We start from the raw sequence: 15913 nt of genomic DNA on the forward strand, positions 1-15913 counted from the left end.
TCTTAGAGTCTGACCGCTGATCAGGCTCTTCTGGATTTGATAGTCTCTGTTGAGAAGGCTGGTGTAATTCTGATAGGTCCACCTTTGTATGTTAGTTGGCCTTTTTCGCTTGCAACTTTTAATATTCTTTCATTGCTCTGTGCTTTTAGCTTTTTGGTAATTATATAACCAGAACTTTTTCTTTTCTGGTCCCATTTATTTGGTGTTCTATAGACTTCTTGTACCTTTATGGCCATCTCTTTCTTTAAGTTGGGAAGCTTTCTTCTATGATTTTATTGAAGACATTTTTAGGTACATTTAGTTTTTTGATAATTATATGACAAGAAATTTTTCTTTTCTGGTCCCATTTATTTAGTGTTCTATAGCCTTCTTGTACCTTTATGGCCATCACTTTCTTTAAGTTGGGAAATTTTCTTCTATGATTTTTTTTTCTTCTATGATTTTATTGAAGACATTTTTAGGTCCTTTGAGCTGGGAATCTTCATTCTCCTCTATTCCAATTATTCTTAGATTTGGTCTTTTCATTTTATCCTGAATTTCCTGGATGCTTTGGGTTAGGAGTTTTTTATGTTTTGAATTTTCTTTGACAGTTGTGTCAATCTCTTCTACTGTATGTTCTACACCTGAAATTTTCTCTTCTATCTCTTATATTCTGTTGGCAATACTTATATCTGTAATTCCTGACCTCTTTCGTAGATTTTTCATTTCCAGGTTTGCCTCCATTTGTGTTTTCTTTATTGTTTCTAATTCCACTTATAGGTCTTTTATCACTTTATTTAATTCCCTTCACCAGATTACCCATGTTTTCCTGTCCTTTTTTTCAGTGAGTTATTGATATCCTCCTTAAAGAACTTTATTATCTTCATGAAATAGGATTTTAGGACAGATTCCTGATTTTCAGGTGTATTCAAGGCTTGCTGTATGGGAGAACTGGGTTCTGATGATGCCTACATATTCTGGCGTTGCTTATGGTCTTGTGCTTGTCATTCGCCATCTGGATATCCCTGGTGTTCGTTGGTCTGGGTTACTATATGGAGTCTGACTCTTTTGCCCCTGGGTTGCTTCTGGTCTCCCGAAAGTCCTGAGTCCCTGACTTTATCTGTCCACTTGTGGAATCTTCCAACTGGGGGTTTCTCACAGAGCCATAGAAATTGCTGATCTGTTGCCCTGGCTGCAGTAGATCTCCTGGGATGCCTTCAGACAACTGCTGAGTGCAGCAGATCCTCAACAGCTCTGAGTACAGTGGGTCCTCTAGGATGGATCAGGATATGCAGTCTTATGGGAGCAGACCAACTAGGGGTCTGCCCCAACAATAAGGAACAGGTGGAAGGAGTGGAAGGAAAGGAAAGGGGTATAGAGTTGCTTAATAAATTTCAGCAGAAACCCTTAGTGTCATGAAAGCCCATGATGATTTAACATACTGCCTTAATTCTCATGAAGAACTTTATTCTTATTATGCTCTCTTGATTTAATTATGCACTTTGTTTTATATATTAAAATTATGAATTATATATGTAGATATACATATTGAATTATATGTATAGCTCAAAAAATTGGCGAAAAATATATTTTAACATCTTTAACTCTAAAATGTTTTTCATTTATTGGGTTGATAGATCTTGTTCTACATGTGATTATTGATAACTTTAGATTTCAAATAACTTATACATCTTTCAGTAATATTAATAAAGATTAATAAAAAGATTTTGATAATTTGATATAAAACTGTATCTTTCTGGTAAAATAAACACTGCAAAGTAGCAGACAGAGATGTGGAGTCCAGTTAGAAAACATGACATCAGGAGAAGTATGTATTAAAGTAGATGTATGTAAAAAAATTATAAGAGTGTATATTTCTATGTAAGTAATGTTAAGAAAGAATCAGATTAAGCCGGGCGTGGTGGCACACGCCTTTAATCCCAGTGCTCAGGAGGCAGAGGCAGGCAGATTTCTGAGTTCGAGGCCAGCCTGGTCGACAAAGTGAGTTCTAGGACAGCCAGGGCTATACAGAGAAACCCTGTCTTGAAAAAACAAAAAACAAACAAAGAAAGTATCAGATTTAGAAAAGAGAAAGAAAGTCAGAAATTAAGGAAGGAAGAAGGAAAGGAAGGAAGGAAGGAAGGAAGGAAGGAAGGAAGGAAGGAGTCAAGGAAGAAAGAAACCATGTTATGAAAATACATCTGGAAGAAAGACCAAGAAATGACAGACTGATAACAAAAGAGAAATGGCCACAGTATTGAAGGTCACAAACTTGTGGAAATTAATACATCAGTGGATCAGAAGCAGAAGTGAAGCTGATCTCCCACATATAATTTTTTGATGAATAGTACATTATTTAGCATCCTAAGAGGAAACACTTGAATTAATAAAAAAAATCACTCAGTTTCTCACCTCATCCAAGCATATGATGGAGCATGAAACTATATAACCTAGTACGATGAAGAAAAGTTGATTGTGTTTACACAGGATGAGATGTACATTACTGGTTATACTGTTGTTAGACAAGGTAGTGAGCACATTCTAAAATGCTTATGAACAAGAAAAATTATTTCCATGTAGAAATAGCACATGAATAAATGTATGTGACAGTTAAAATTCAATTGTACTATTGGGTGACCCTATAACAGGATACTGGAGCAAGTGGATTGTAGGTTATGGATCAGCCTGCATATAAGTAAAGTCCTATTCAGACACAGTGGTTACATGGCTGTAGCAACAGCAAAACATAAAAGGATACAAAGACATGAATTCATGTAGAGCCTGTCTTATGGAGGAACAATGGCCAAATACAGATACTTTGTTTTCTTCCTTACTTACTTGAATCCTTATTCTCTCCTTCACTTCTCCTAATGTTCTAGCTAGGACTCTAAGTAACATGAAAACCTGGAGGGAGAAATAATTGCACTTATTAGTAATGACACAATATTCATGTGACTTAAAATTCAAAGCTAACACCCATAAATGAGAGAAAGCATGCAGCACCTTCTTTTCTGGGTCTGGGTTACCTCATGCAGAATGTTTCTAGATTCAAATATTTATCTGCAGAATTCATATCATTTCTCTAAACAGCAGAATAATAGGCCAGAAAATTAGCATGTGATCAAGGGGTGAAGTACAGGACACCGAGGGAGAAAAAAATAGAAGATAATGATATAAAGGAAGGAATGGTCTTGCTGCTGTAAAAATGACACCATAATTTGATATGCTGTGTATATTGTCAGGAACAATGAAGATAAATCTAGAATTTTGATTTATTTTAGTCTAATACTATAAAAATCCATTACTCTAGTGATGGCTAAAAGGAAATAGATTGAAAAACTAAACTCAAATAAATCTATTAATCACAGATTTCCCATGGAATAGACCATACTTATATGTTTGAAGCATTAAAAGATAATATTGGCATGATTACTTCATAAACATAATGTTTCAAATGTTAGCTTTCATTCACATTCTGAAGAGTGGTGCTGAACTTACCATAACCTTTCTGAGTTTTATTGAAAATCTAATTGTTATTGAATGGGATCATTTTTCCTTTTAGTTCTGTGATATCTATAGTAAGAGGATAACAATATGAGCAGTATTTTAATTTTCTTCACTTCTGTGGAGTTGCTGTTGGTTTTGTTGTTGGTGGTGGTGGTAGTGTGTGTGTGTGTATGTGTGTGTATGAGGAAGAGAGAGAGAGAGGAATGGAGGGAAGGGCAGAAAAGAAGGGAGGGAAGAATAGAGAGACAGAGACAGGGGCATCTAGACTCAGAGACATAGAAATAGAGAGAAAGAGAGTACATGCATATGAATTCATATTTGGTCTGCATTCTAAGTACTGCAATAACTGAAATACACCAAAGAATGGATAAAAATATAGCCTGTTTAATGGAGATGCTTCAATTTTCAAATGTTTAGCACTGATTAGATATGTGATGTAATGTAATTTAAGCATTCAGGATTTACATGAATTTATCACATAAGTACTTCCGGGAGTAATGGCACACTATCCCACAACTCAAGAGAAGAAACAAGGTTGGTGAGATTGTTTTGAGTTCTTGACTTGGATTTGTTCATGCATGATCTGAGGAAGATATATTTTTTGCACTGCATTGAAAAATCCAAAGGTAAATCTATTACATCTTCCCATATAGGTACAGAAATAATAGCAAAGAAAGCTATCTGGAATTTATGAGTTATGATCAACATTCTGACTTCTTTCTAAAATTGAAGGCAGCATTCAGAATTGAAGGTTACATTTGTAGCCCTCACTTGAAGGGTACCGTGAATTTGTGGCTCAGATTTGGCCGACTCACTTTTGTTTTGGCATCTTCTAAAGGTTAGTTGTTATATTAATATTTTAGCTAAGTTTTAATGGGAAATTTTGTCTAAATAAATACAATGACCAAATTGAGAAATAAGGAAACGCCAGGAACCAAATGATGCCCAATCATGAGATCCATCTCTGAAGGAGATAGATTTTTATCGTAATGAAGCTGGTGCTAGAATGTGGGATAATATATGGTTCAGGATAAAACGTGGGGAAATGTTGAAAAAATTGATAAGATTAATCTCTGAAGGGTCTTGAAAGTAACTGGTTAGGAATTTACCTAAATTATGGGTTTCCATTGAAGACTCCTTCAATCAGGCATCTTTGAAACACACCTGTGGTGATTGCACAGTGATAACATTGACAGTATCATTCTCTTTCAATGTTATACCTAAGATGCACTGAAGCTCTAATACTGACATAATAGTGAAAATGCTGGAATTCTAGATTTTCTTAAAGGAGTGAAGCTTCTTTTCTTGATTGAATTGGAAGGTATGCCTCTACTTGAGTGTAAGAAGAGAAATAATGATGGAAATTTCTAGTAAGAACTTGAGGATTCAGGACATATGTGCAGCAGACAGATGACAATTCCTGCAGACATCATTATTCCTGAAAACATGAGGTGCTATTTAAATTGCTATTATGTATGTCAGAGGATTATCATGTATTATCTCAGGTCATTTTCAAAATCTTCAGAGTACAAAGATTGCCCTTTTAAGGGTGAGATTAAATCTGGAAGGGTTAAGAAGCCTAATCCAGAGTCACAGAATTAATAAATTATAAAATTAGTAATCCAATGAACATGATTGCACTTTTGAATGTTGGGATCTAGAGCATGTACCTTGTGAATATATCATATTTAGATCTCTTATAGAAAGGAAATTGAAGTAATAGTATCAGATAACTGTATATAAGTAAGTATGAGTTGGTTATATTTAAATCTACAGAAGCACTCGGCTTTGCCCAGTGTAGTAAATCCAATCAATATCACACCCGAATACAGAGAATCCCATTGTGTGGTGTTATGTTGTCTGTGTTCTCCTGTGGAATTTCTTTACTGTTATCTAGGGTGCCTCAATACATATATATACTGTGCATAATCTTTAAACTATATTCATTATAGATAGGCTCAGTGTCTTAAATTTTTCAAAAGGTATTAAATAGGTGCAGCTTTTCATTCCTCACGCTAACCATGACACGTAGTACACAGTTCTTCCTGATACACTTTTCTCATCCTCAGCACAGCTATTTTATGTTTCCCATTCATTCTCCCTTGCATTGAAAAGATCATTTAACGGCTTTCTACTTAGAGGAGAATGGAAAAAGTGTTACTATTTCAAGTCTAAGCTTAAGAATTTCCCTCTCTGAACTACCTGTGTTTATGAAAGCTTGTTTGTGTAATCAGGCCTAAATTTTCATATTGCGAGAACAAAGTGTATTTTTTTACCCTTTTGAAATTAGCTGTTTGCCAGCAAAACCTTTTCACTATGAAAGCAGGATTATTATTCTCTCTCCTGAAATGTCTCCTAGTTTTTGACTCTCCTTAGGCGAGTCTTTTCTGAATCTTTGACTTAAACTCTGGATAGCTTTTTGCTGAACAAAGGGTTCATTTTTCCTGCAACATTTGACTATTGTTGAGCAGTTAAAAGGACATGTGACCTGAGAGCCAGGTGTTTTAAGGACTGCGTCATCTGATGCAGTACATGAAGAAAAGCTTCCATTGACTTGGATGGTACATCAAACTATTATATGACTGAAGAAAAGCTTCAACTGCATTTAAATAGGTGATATTTTGTTGTATTTTTTATTAGTGTCTAGAGGTCCAAAAACACTGTTGTGTGATACCCATAATTATTTCCTATGATTGGATATTCTTACTCTTAATTTGGAGTAAAGTTAGAAACCTACAAACATTCTTAAATATTTAATTTGATTTCCATTTTTTTCTAATGCTAATTTACACATAAAGATGTGCTCACCAATGGCGCTAACATTGATGACTGTAAAATATTTCATTGAGAACGTTGTGCTGACAGAGTAAAGCTGTCAGAAACCTTTGTTGCCTGCATCTTCCTGTAAGTGTGAGCTGCCCCTGCTGCTTATGATTCTGACACACTGTTCAGCTTTTTTTTTTCTCCCTGTTCATAGTCTACATGACAGGACATAAATCATAGCAATTTTACTCATCATGACTAAGTTCTTTGGAGAAGTAGAAGTGATATTCCAGTTACTCATTTATGAAACTGCCTAGAAAGGGAGATTTATTGAGAAGAAATCAGGAAAGGACAAGAGAAATGTTAATAACTGAATCTTGGCAAAACAAAGAAGTCCTTCAAATGCTCAGACTTGAAATAATGTACTTTGATTTTCTCAGGAGCATTTTTGTCCCAATTAAGCCAGTCTGTTGTGACTGAATTTTAATTAATATGGATGCTTATCCCCTGGAATTTCAGAGCTTGAATTAGAGTTTACAGATTCATGAGACATCACTCCCCACTAAATTACAAAAAAAAAAAAAAAAAAAAATGTGTCAGAAGGCTTAGAATTTCAGAAAAGAAAATTAAAGTATGAAGCATTCTTCCTTCGTAATATCCTGAACGACTTCTCCACAGCTAGACTGAAAACCTGCCAGTGGCATCAAATATTCAGCATTCTTCAAACAACAACATTTGAAAAATTAATATTTTACATGTCTCATATTTTTGGAGATATGATAACTGGGAATACAGATGAAGTATTTTTCAAGTTAGAGTTTAGTGTCACAGCTATTTTAATTGGAAGTTTTCTCTTAGAAACTAATTTTTTTTTTTTTAATACTTGACTTACTGAATACTTTACCAAGTACCAGGCTCTTTCAGGAGTAGTTCCACATATTTGAAGTTTCATTTATAAGATGTTAATCTAACTTTAGCTCGCCTACTTTTTGAAGTGTTTCTCATGAAATAGTAGTGTATGACTTTCACTGTGAATACCAGATGAGCTTATAGCTCAAGTCACTGAAATATATACAAATGCTTTTCAAATTTGATGTTTCTTGTACCATCCTGGACATAGTTTTTTGTAGATCGCATCTTCTGAATTTGCAAATCATCAAACTCTGTGATCACATACAAAATATGCCTTAAATAACCGCAATATTTCTAGACATATTAAGAAATGAAAAACTTTTCTTCACTGTGTTTGCTAATTTTTTGAGATACTTTATAATTCTATAAATCAGTCTGGTCTGGAAATTTCAATTCACCTTTCTCTGCTTCCCAAATTCTGAGAGTACACATGTGTGGTATGAAACACATTATTTTTGTTTGTTTGTTTGTTTTTTAGCTGTTTGTACTGTTACCACTTGAGTGGTTGTTCAGTTTGGCTCTCTGATCTTAGCAGAGATGGGATTACCATATAACTTACATTATAGATAATAAGCAATTTTGAGTTTTTCCCTTTTTCACACATTTGGATAACTATAAGGCATGACTTTATTCTATGAGTTGACAAATTCTTTTTTTTTCTTTTTTTTCTTTATTTTTTTAACTGGATATTTTCTTTATATACATTTCAAATGATAGCCTGAAAGTTCCCTATACCCTCCCTCTGCCCTGCTCCCCTACCCACCCACTCCCATTTCTTTGCCCTGGCATTCCTCTGTACTGGAGCTGTCTCCTATGAGGCTATGCCAGTGGTTGGCAAATACAGAGTTGACAAATGCTTGATGCTGTGAATAGTGTTTCCTCTTATTTTTTTATCTGCCTGTGTTGATAGTACTTATAGAAGTCCTTTCATTATTGATCCATCTGGCAAAACTTATAAAAGTATATACTTATTTATAAATATAAATATATATATATATTTTTTTTTACAGTTCTCAGTTTTTTATTGGTCTCATAGTGACTGAAGTGTCCAGCAAGGGACATACATGAGACTGTACCAGATTGTCTGTGAGTATGCTGCTTCTTGTTAGTTTCATGCTTTTGTGGAGTTCCTAACAATGAGAACAGGGGTGTTTCTTACACTTTGCCTGCTCCTGGTATTATTTCCTCCCATTGGGTTGCCTTGTCCGGGCTTTGTATGGAAGCTTTTGATCTGCTTTGTTGATGTTGTTTGGTTGTTTTTGCTTCTTATCTCTGGGCAGTCTGCTCTTTCTGAAAAGAAGCAAAGAATGAGCAGATCTGGAGGAAAAGGAAAGTCAGGGCAAGTGGGAGAAGTAGAGGGAGGGGAAACAATGGATGGGATGCACTGTATGAGAGAATAAACTATTTTCAATATAATATAATATACACATATTCCTTAATGTACAGAATATACGTTGACGATATACTTGACTGCGAAAAATAGGATTAAATAAATCAATGCATGCAATTTTAATGTGCTTTGCAATCTGAATACTTAAATGCTTTTAGTTTCTGAATATCTATAAAATAATATTTTAAAAAAATTTAAACATAGAGAAAAATGTATTATGAGATCATAAAATCACTGATTAGTAAATGAGAAAAACAAAACAAAAATAAAACAAACAAAAACCAAGCAAATAGTCTAAGGTGACCCAAACCCAGGATCATGGAAGTAGAAGGCTGAGCCAGAAGGACCAAGAATTTTAGGTCCTTCAACAAAAATATATCAATTATTTTACAAGTAACCCCATATATAGCAACATAGTAAATTACACACAACACACACACACATTATATATATATATAAAACATATCTTCTCTATAGAAATATAAATTAAATCTAAACACTTTAAATACAGCAGGACCAACGAACACATAGTTCTGAGACAGTATAGCCGCATTCACAGTGACTTACAGGTCTGGGATTAATGGGGTCCTGGCTCTGACAGAGAGGGTAGACATAAACCCCCATCCCTAATCCCTAATCCAGAAACTCTCTCTGATAGAAAAACAGTTGTGGATGGGATATTAGTTTTCTCCAGTGAAGCCTCAGTGGAGATACAAACCATGCTTCTAAGGGCAATCCTCATTCCCAGAAAAATTAAACAAACAAGGACATCAGAAGTTAAGGAAGTTGTAATGAGTCAAAAAACCACAGCACCTTAGTATCTTTCCTGTTGTGAAGCATCTCTGGAGATCACATGGTCTTTATATTCCTTTGTGGCTTCTGACAAAAATAATACAAGGAAATTCTATGAGAAAAAAACATGTAGATGTACTTACAAAGAAGTAATTCAGTTATTATACATGGGAATATATTTTCTGTTTTGTGATATGTTAAATTTCCAAGTCTTCCTAATTCATAACAAAGTCCATTGTCTTTGCTTATAATCAGTCAAACAGAGTATAAACAATTCTCATTACATTAAATTTTTTTTTTAATCAGGTGACAAATTAACACACAGACCATATAGTGTTTATTCCTTTTGGTAATGTATAAAAGAAAATGTGCTTGTATTAGTTTTGTGTCAGAAACACCTACTTCTGTGCAGATAAATGTCCTTTAGGAAGAGAAGAATTTATTGCTCTCTACAAGGCTTGTTACCAAAATCCCTCAATTGTTGGGAGAGAGAGCCAGGGGGAGGTGACAGTATTTACATGGTTCCTTTGAAAAGCTGTAATCCTTCTTTGTAAAATCAGTGGATAACTTATTGCATAGTTTTACCTTCAACTACCTAGAGCGATTAATTAGTGTGTGCTTGCTGTCATTCAGAATAGCTGCATTTTAAAATAGATTGCCTTGTTGCAGTATCATAAAACTTTAAGGGCACTTTTATTCAGTAATTTGTTCATGTCAATGAAAATGGGGGACTGAATCACCAACACCGGCACAGATAGAGGAGAAAGCAGATTAAAGGGCAAGTTTGTGCTATTGAACTTTCTCTGCAATTCAGAATCTAATTATTTATACTAGTTTAATTAGTTAAACTCCATTTTATTTCTTCACAATGAGGTACCTAGTAAAGACATGATTTTAATCAAGAGCTTACAAAAAGGAGCAAGAGAGAGTAATCAGACAGTAAGATGGAGTGCTGAACAAACAAGAGACCCACAAACATTCAGGCTTGATGAGTTCACTGCCACAACCTCAGTGTGTGATGGGGTTTAAATAAGAGGCTCACAGGATGTATAAAGGGTGGTGATGCTGGTCATCAACTTAGCATGGGCTCAATGAGAAATCTTGTCTCAGGAGAATAAGAAAGTAAAAAGCAGGACTTCTGGGATCCTTCTCTGGGCTCTAGTTTGTGAAAGCAATAACACCCACAGCATGTGCATCTCACATGTATATATATACATATACCACACACATAGAAACACAAACAAATTAAAATTAAATTTAAACATTTTAAAAACAGCAGGCCCAATGAACACGTATTTCAGCGACAGTATATCAGCATACACAGTGCCTTCACAGGTCCAGGCTCTGAGAGAGGGGCTAGACACAAGCCCCCATTCCTTATCCCTAACCCAGAAACACTCTCAAACAGAAAAACACTTGTGGATGGGATATTAGTTTTCTCCAGTGAAGTCTCAGTGGGGATACAAACCATGCTTTTAAGGGCAATTCTCATTCCCAGGAGAAGATCAGTAAATGGCCAATACAAAATGAGCCCAATGGAATTATTTGAGGTAGCCTCATAATGTTTTGTCAGGTCTTTAGAAACAATGATGACTACAACAACAGCAATAGCAGCAGTAACAAATCTTACAGGTCTTTTGAGTATTTGTTATGATTCCTTGTTTTGTGTTTTATGAGTTTCTTTCTGTGCAAGCCTGTGTGTTTCTGCATATGTGCATTTCTTGTGCTTTTTCTTTGGCTTTTTATTTTTTTCTACTTTTCATTTGATTTGTCTTATTTCACTTTGCTTCTTTTTAAAAACATTATATAGTTTGCTATAGTTTAGATGCCTTTTGCTTTCTAAGAGAAAAAGAGGATGTGGATTGGATGGTAAGGGAATTGGGTAGAATATGGGAGAAGTTGAGGGAGGGAAAACTGTAATAATATATTATATGAACAATCATTTTAATAAAAGGAAACCGTAGTGTGTATATTAAAAGTCAGCTAGTTATGTAAATTGCATTTTAATCTTGTTTTAAGGTTGTTGTATTGGTATTTGTGAAATATGATTGCAGTTAGATAGCTATACAGTCAATAGCTATTGATAATATAGTAAATAAAATAGTTAATGGGATATTGTATATGATGGAATACAGATACACTTCCATATGATGGAATATAATAATAATTATAAATAATAATAATAATAACAGCTATTATTATTACAAATGAAAACAATGTCAGAATATTATTGGAATAGAGTAGCAGTAAGCAGTGAATATGAATGTTGACATTTATATGAAAAGATATGGGTTCTCCTGGTATATTCCCATGGGTGAAATGCCTTAGGTGATAAGGAAGGACTTAATGCAGGTAATGGACACTTGAGTTGTGACAGAGGTTATAAAATTGTATTTTAGTTACACCTCTGTCATAGTTTTCACTTTTCTGGTGATCAATAATATATAAAATACCTTCAATAGTGAAATCATAAACTACAACGTAATTCCAACAGATTCAGAGTAGCTATTCTGTCTAGAAATTTGTTGAGATACAGACATTATGTCTGAATAATATTTGGTCATGATTTTTATTCATTATTTATAATGAATAAAATATGTAGAGTAACTATGTATTCAATGTCAGAGAAATTGCCTTCACTAAAGGATAGAAACTATTAAGCAGAAACGCTATCTCACAGACGTAAAATACTTCGGTACAAATTACTTTTACTTTGGTTGATATCTCTTACTGTGACCCTTGTACTCAGTTTCATTCAGTGGCCTTTTTTTTTTTTTTTTTACTAATATATTTAGATATATAAAAACAGAGTCTGATGTGGAATCGTTGACTTCTCTTTATAATGGTTCTCTGTTTATCTTTGAAGAAGTCTATATAACCAAATCTATCTCTACAGAAAAGCTATCTCAGAAGTCAAACACTAACTAAACAGGTTGATACGCCATTTTCTTATATGCCCACTGGAAACTGGCTAGACTTATCTGAAAGGAGGGACACTCAACTGAGAAAATTATTCTTGGCCAAGTGTTATCATCGCAATTGTAACTCTGATAAGTTGGCTGACATAAGCATTCTCCTTTTTCTGTGTTTTCAGAGACCCCCTTAATATACAGATCACAGAATTTTAACAGGATTAACTACAGCTTATGCTTCTACCAAGGTAAAATATAGTCTTTGTAAATCAATATCTTCCCATTAGGGTTGTTAACACTTATTAGAAAGATTTACATTTTATAAAATCAATTTCCCCTTCTGTATTACTCTAACTTGTATTTATATGCAAGGGACAGCTCTATATAGCAGAAATACATGATGTCATCTCTAGCCACATGCATATTTTTAGTCTGATAGCTCCAACTAAATACCTATCAATAAAGTTGTGCTTTCTCTCAAAAAGGGTTAGAGGATCATATGTATTAATCCATTTGGCTACCACTGGTGATCCTGATGAAAATATACTTCGTGTTTTAATATTATGAATGCTTTAGAAGAATGTATTTTTTAAAATAAAAGACTGAAAAATGTTGTAAGCATCCTAAGGTATTACACACATTTATCAGTGTGACCACCTATTTATAGAACACTGTAGTACAAACTACTCTTTTTACCAGCCCCCTTTCTATTCTTCACTCCTTTTTTTCTTCTTTTCCTCCTTCTTATGCCTCCTCCCCTTCATGTAGTTTATTTGTTTGTTTCTTTATTTATTTATGTTTTATTTCTTATCCACGGCTTGTAATAACCATAGAATGTACTAAACTGTTTATCAACAAAGCTTACAAATGGTCATTTCCTCTGGGAATATATAAAACTTTGAAGCAAATAACAGCATGCATGTTTTATAATCACACTTGAGAAAAAAGGGAGAAAAAAAAACAACTATGGCTTCAATCTTGTGTTGATTGAAGCAATAAGCAATATTTCAGTAGTGTAGAAATCACCTGATAACACACTACACATCTGGAGCACAGCTAATTATGGGGAAATGATTTTTAAAAAATGTCCCTGTGTACAAATTCTTAATAGATGCTGTAAAATCCATAAATTAAAATCCTAGTACTCACTGGCAAGATATTTCTTCAGGGTTGTTGTACGTTCATTCACTATGAAATATTGGGAACTATAATTTTGTGATATCTAAGCCATTCATAGATCTAATTTTCATTCTTCACATCTTTGTTGTTGACTAGAGGCAGCTATGCTTTTATAGCAGATTAAAAATATGTGCTGATATTTTTGTTAGCTCAATAAATTTAATTTATTTGTGAAATAACTATTTTGTGAGAACTATTTGTGAATACTTCACTAATTGGGCATGCCTTGAAACATAATATCAATATGACAAGGGTTTAATAAACTTCTGAAAACAAATACATGAGAATTACTTTATTTAAGCATTAAGAAATAAATGTATTCAGACACAAGGTTTAATTCATTATGATAACAGTTGTTATTATTTTCCAAACCCTCTTCGGCATATTTTAACATTTAAAAATTAATATTTAATGATAATGTTAGTAAATAGCATATTTTGTTCAAGAAGTAATTTTTAATTAAATATTTTATTCAAATCTCATATGTTGTCCTCCATTTATTGGTCCCCCCTCCCAGAGTTCTATAACCTATACCTCTTCCACTTTGTCTCTGAAAGGATGTATCCCCTTCCTCTGGGGCATCACATCTCTACAGGATTAGGTGCATACTCTTCCACTGAGGCCAGCGGCCTCAGACCAGCCCTTGTATTCTCTTTGTTTAGTGGCTTAGTCTCTGGGAGCTCGCAGGGGTCCAGGTTAGTTGACACTGTTGCTCTCCAATGGATCTGTCATTCCTTTCTTCTCATTCAGTCCTTCTCTTAACTCTATCACAGGGTTCCCTGACCTCAGTCCAATGCTGAACTGTTTCTGCATTTGTCTCATTCAGGTGCCTCTCAGAGGACAGCCTTGCTAAACAAAACAAAATAAAACAAAACAAAGCAAAACAAAAACGAAACAAAAAAAAAAAAACAAAATTCTTAGTACATAGATAGACAGGTCCATCAATGGAATAGAATTGAAGACCCGGAAACAAACTCACACACCTACAGACACTTGATCTTTAACAAGAAACCAAAACTCTATAGTGGAAAAAAGAATGTACCTTCAACAAATGATGGTGGTCTGCTTGTAGAAGAGTTAAATTTGATCCATATCTGTCACTTTGTACACAGATCAAGCCCAAGTGGATCGAGAACCTCTACATAAAACCAGAAACAATCAATATAATAGAAGAGAGAATGTGGGAAATAGCTTTGAATGTGTTTGCACAAGAGAAAATTTCCTCAAGAGAATCCCAATATCTCAGGCTCTAAGACCAACAATTGATAAATGGAACCTCATGAAATTAAAAGGCTTCTACAAGGCAACCTACAGATTGAGAAAAGATCTTCAGTGACTCTACATCCAATAGAGGGGTAGTATCCAAAATATATAAAGAACACATAAAAATACAAACTAGAACATCAAATACAGATTCAATGAGTTCCAGTGCTTTTCTGCACTGCTGCTAAGAGATCTCTGTTTATATGTCTTCAACTCAACGAAACATTCCATCTCTCTAGAAATAGATATCAGAACCATTTCCTGCCTTTACTGAATTCTATTAGCATATTTTATCACAGCAAAAATGGCACTAAATCAGTGTTCCTACATATCGAAGAAAAAGGCAAAGAAATGAATGCCTTATTCAGTGGGTCATAAAAAATAGTAAGAGTCTGAGGGTTGGGCTACAAAGGAGATCAGGGAACGTAGGAGATGAGTGAAGAAGGTACTAAACCAAAATAAATAATAATAATAATAATAATAATAATAATAATAATAATGCTACTTAATACACTGGTTACTGATTTTTAAAGTGCCACAAATAATTCTGTGATTCAATGAATGCATTTTATGTGTCAAGATGTAATTTGAACTATTGTATGAAGATAAGTAACTTTTTCTTCATTCATAACTTTTCCAAAAATTCCCAAAATACACATTAAGCCCCCACCTCAGCCCCAAAAGACTTAGGAGATATGATAAAAGAAAGGCCGGAAGAGTCTAAGAAATTGAGTCTAAGAAGGATATTGTGAAGGGATGTCGTCTGGAAACAGCATGTCTTTTGTACTCCTAAATGCACAGCAGCTGTACTTACCTACATAAGACTTGCACATGATCAAGCCAGGAAATAATTTCTCTTTCTCTTTCTTTCTATGTATGTATGTATGTATGTATGTATGTATGTATGTATGTATGTATGTATCTATCTATCTATCTATCTATCTATCTATCTATCTATCTATCTATTATATATGTACTTTTTATTTTCATTCATTCATTCATCATTCATTCATTCTTATTATATCCTGACCTCAGTCTACCCTCACTCCTCCCAGTAATTCCCTTTACCTCCTCTCATCTCCCTACATTCAACCCCTCCTCCATTTCTCTCAGAAAAGGCCAAGACTTCCCTGGATATCAACCAGATAAGACATATCAAGTTCAGTAAGAATAGGCACCCCTCTCCTATTACAGCTGAATGAGGAAGCCCCGTACT

This window comes from Mus musculus, chromosome 14 (assembly GCF_000001635.26).
Source record: "Mus musculus strain C57BL/6J chromosome 14, GRCm38.p6 C57BL/6J".
Lineage (NCBI taxonomy): Eukaryota > Metazoa > Chordata > Mammalia > Rodentia > Muridae > Mus > Mus musculus.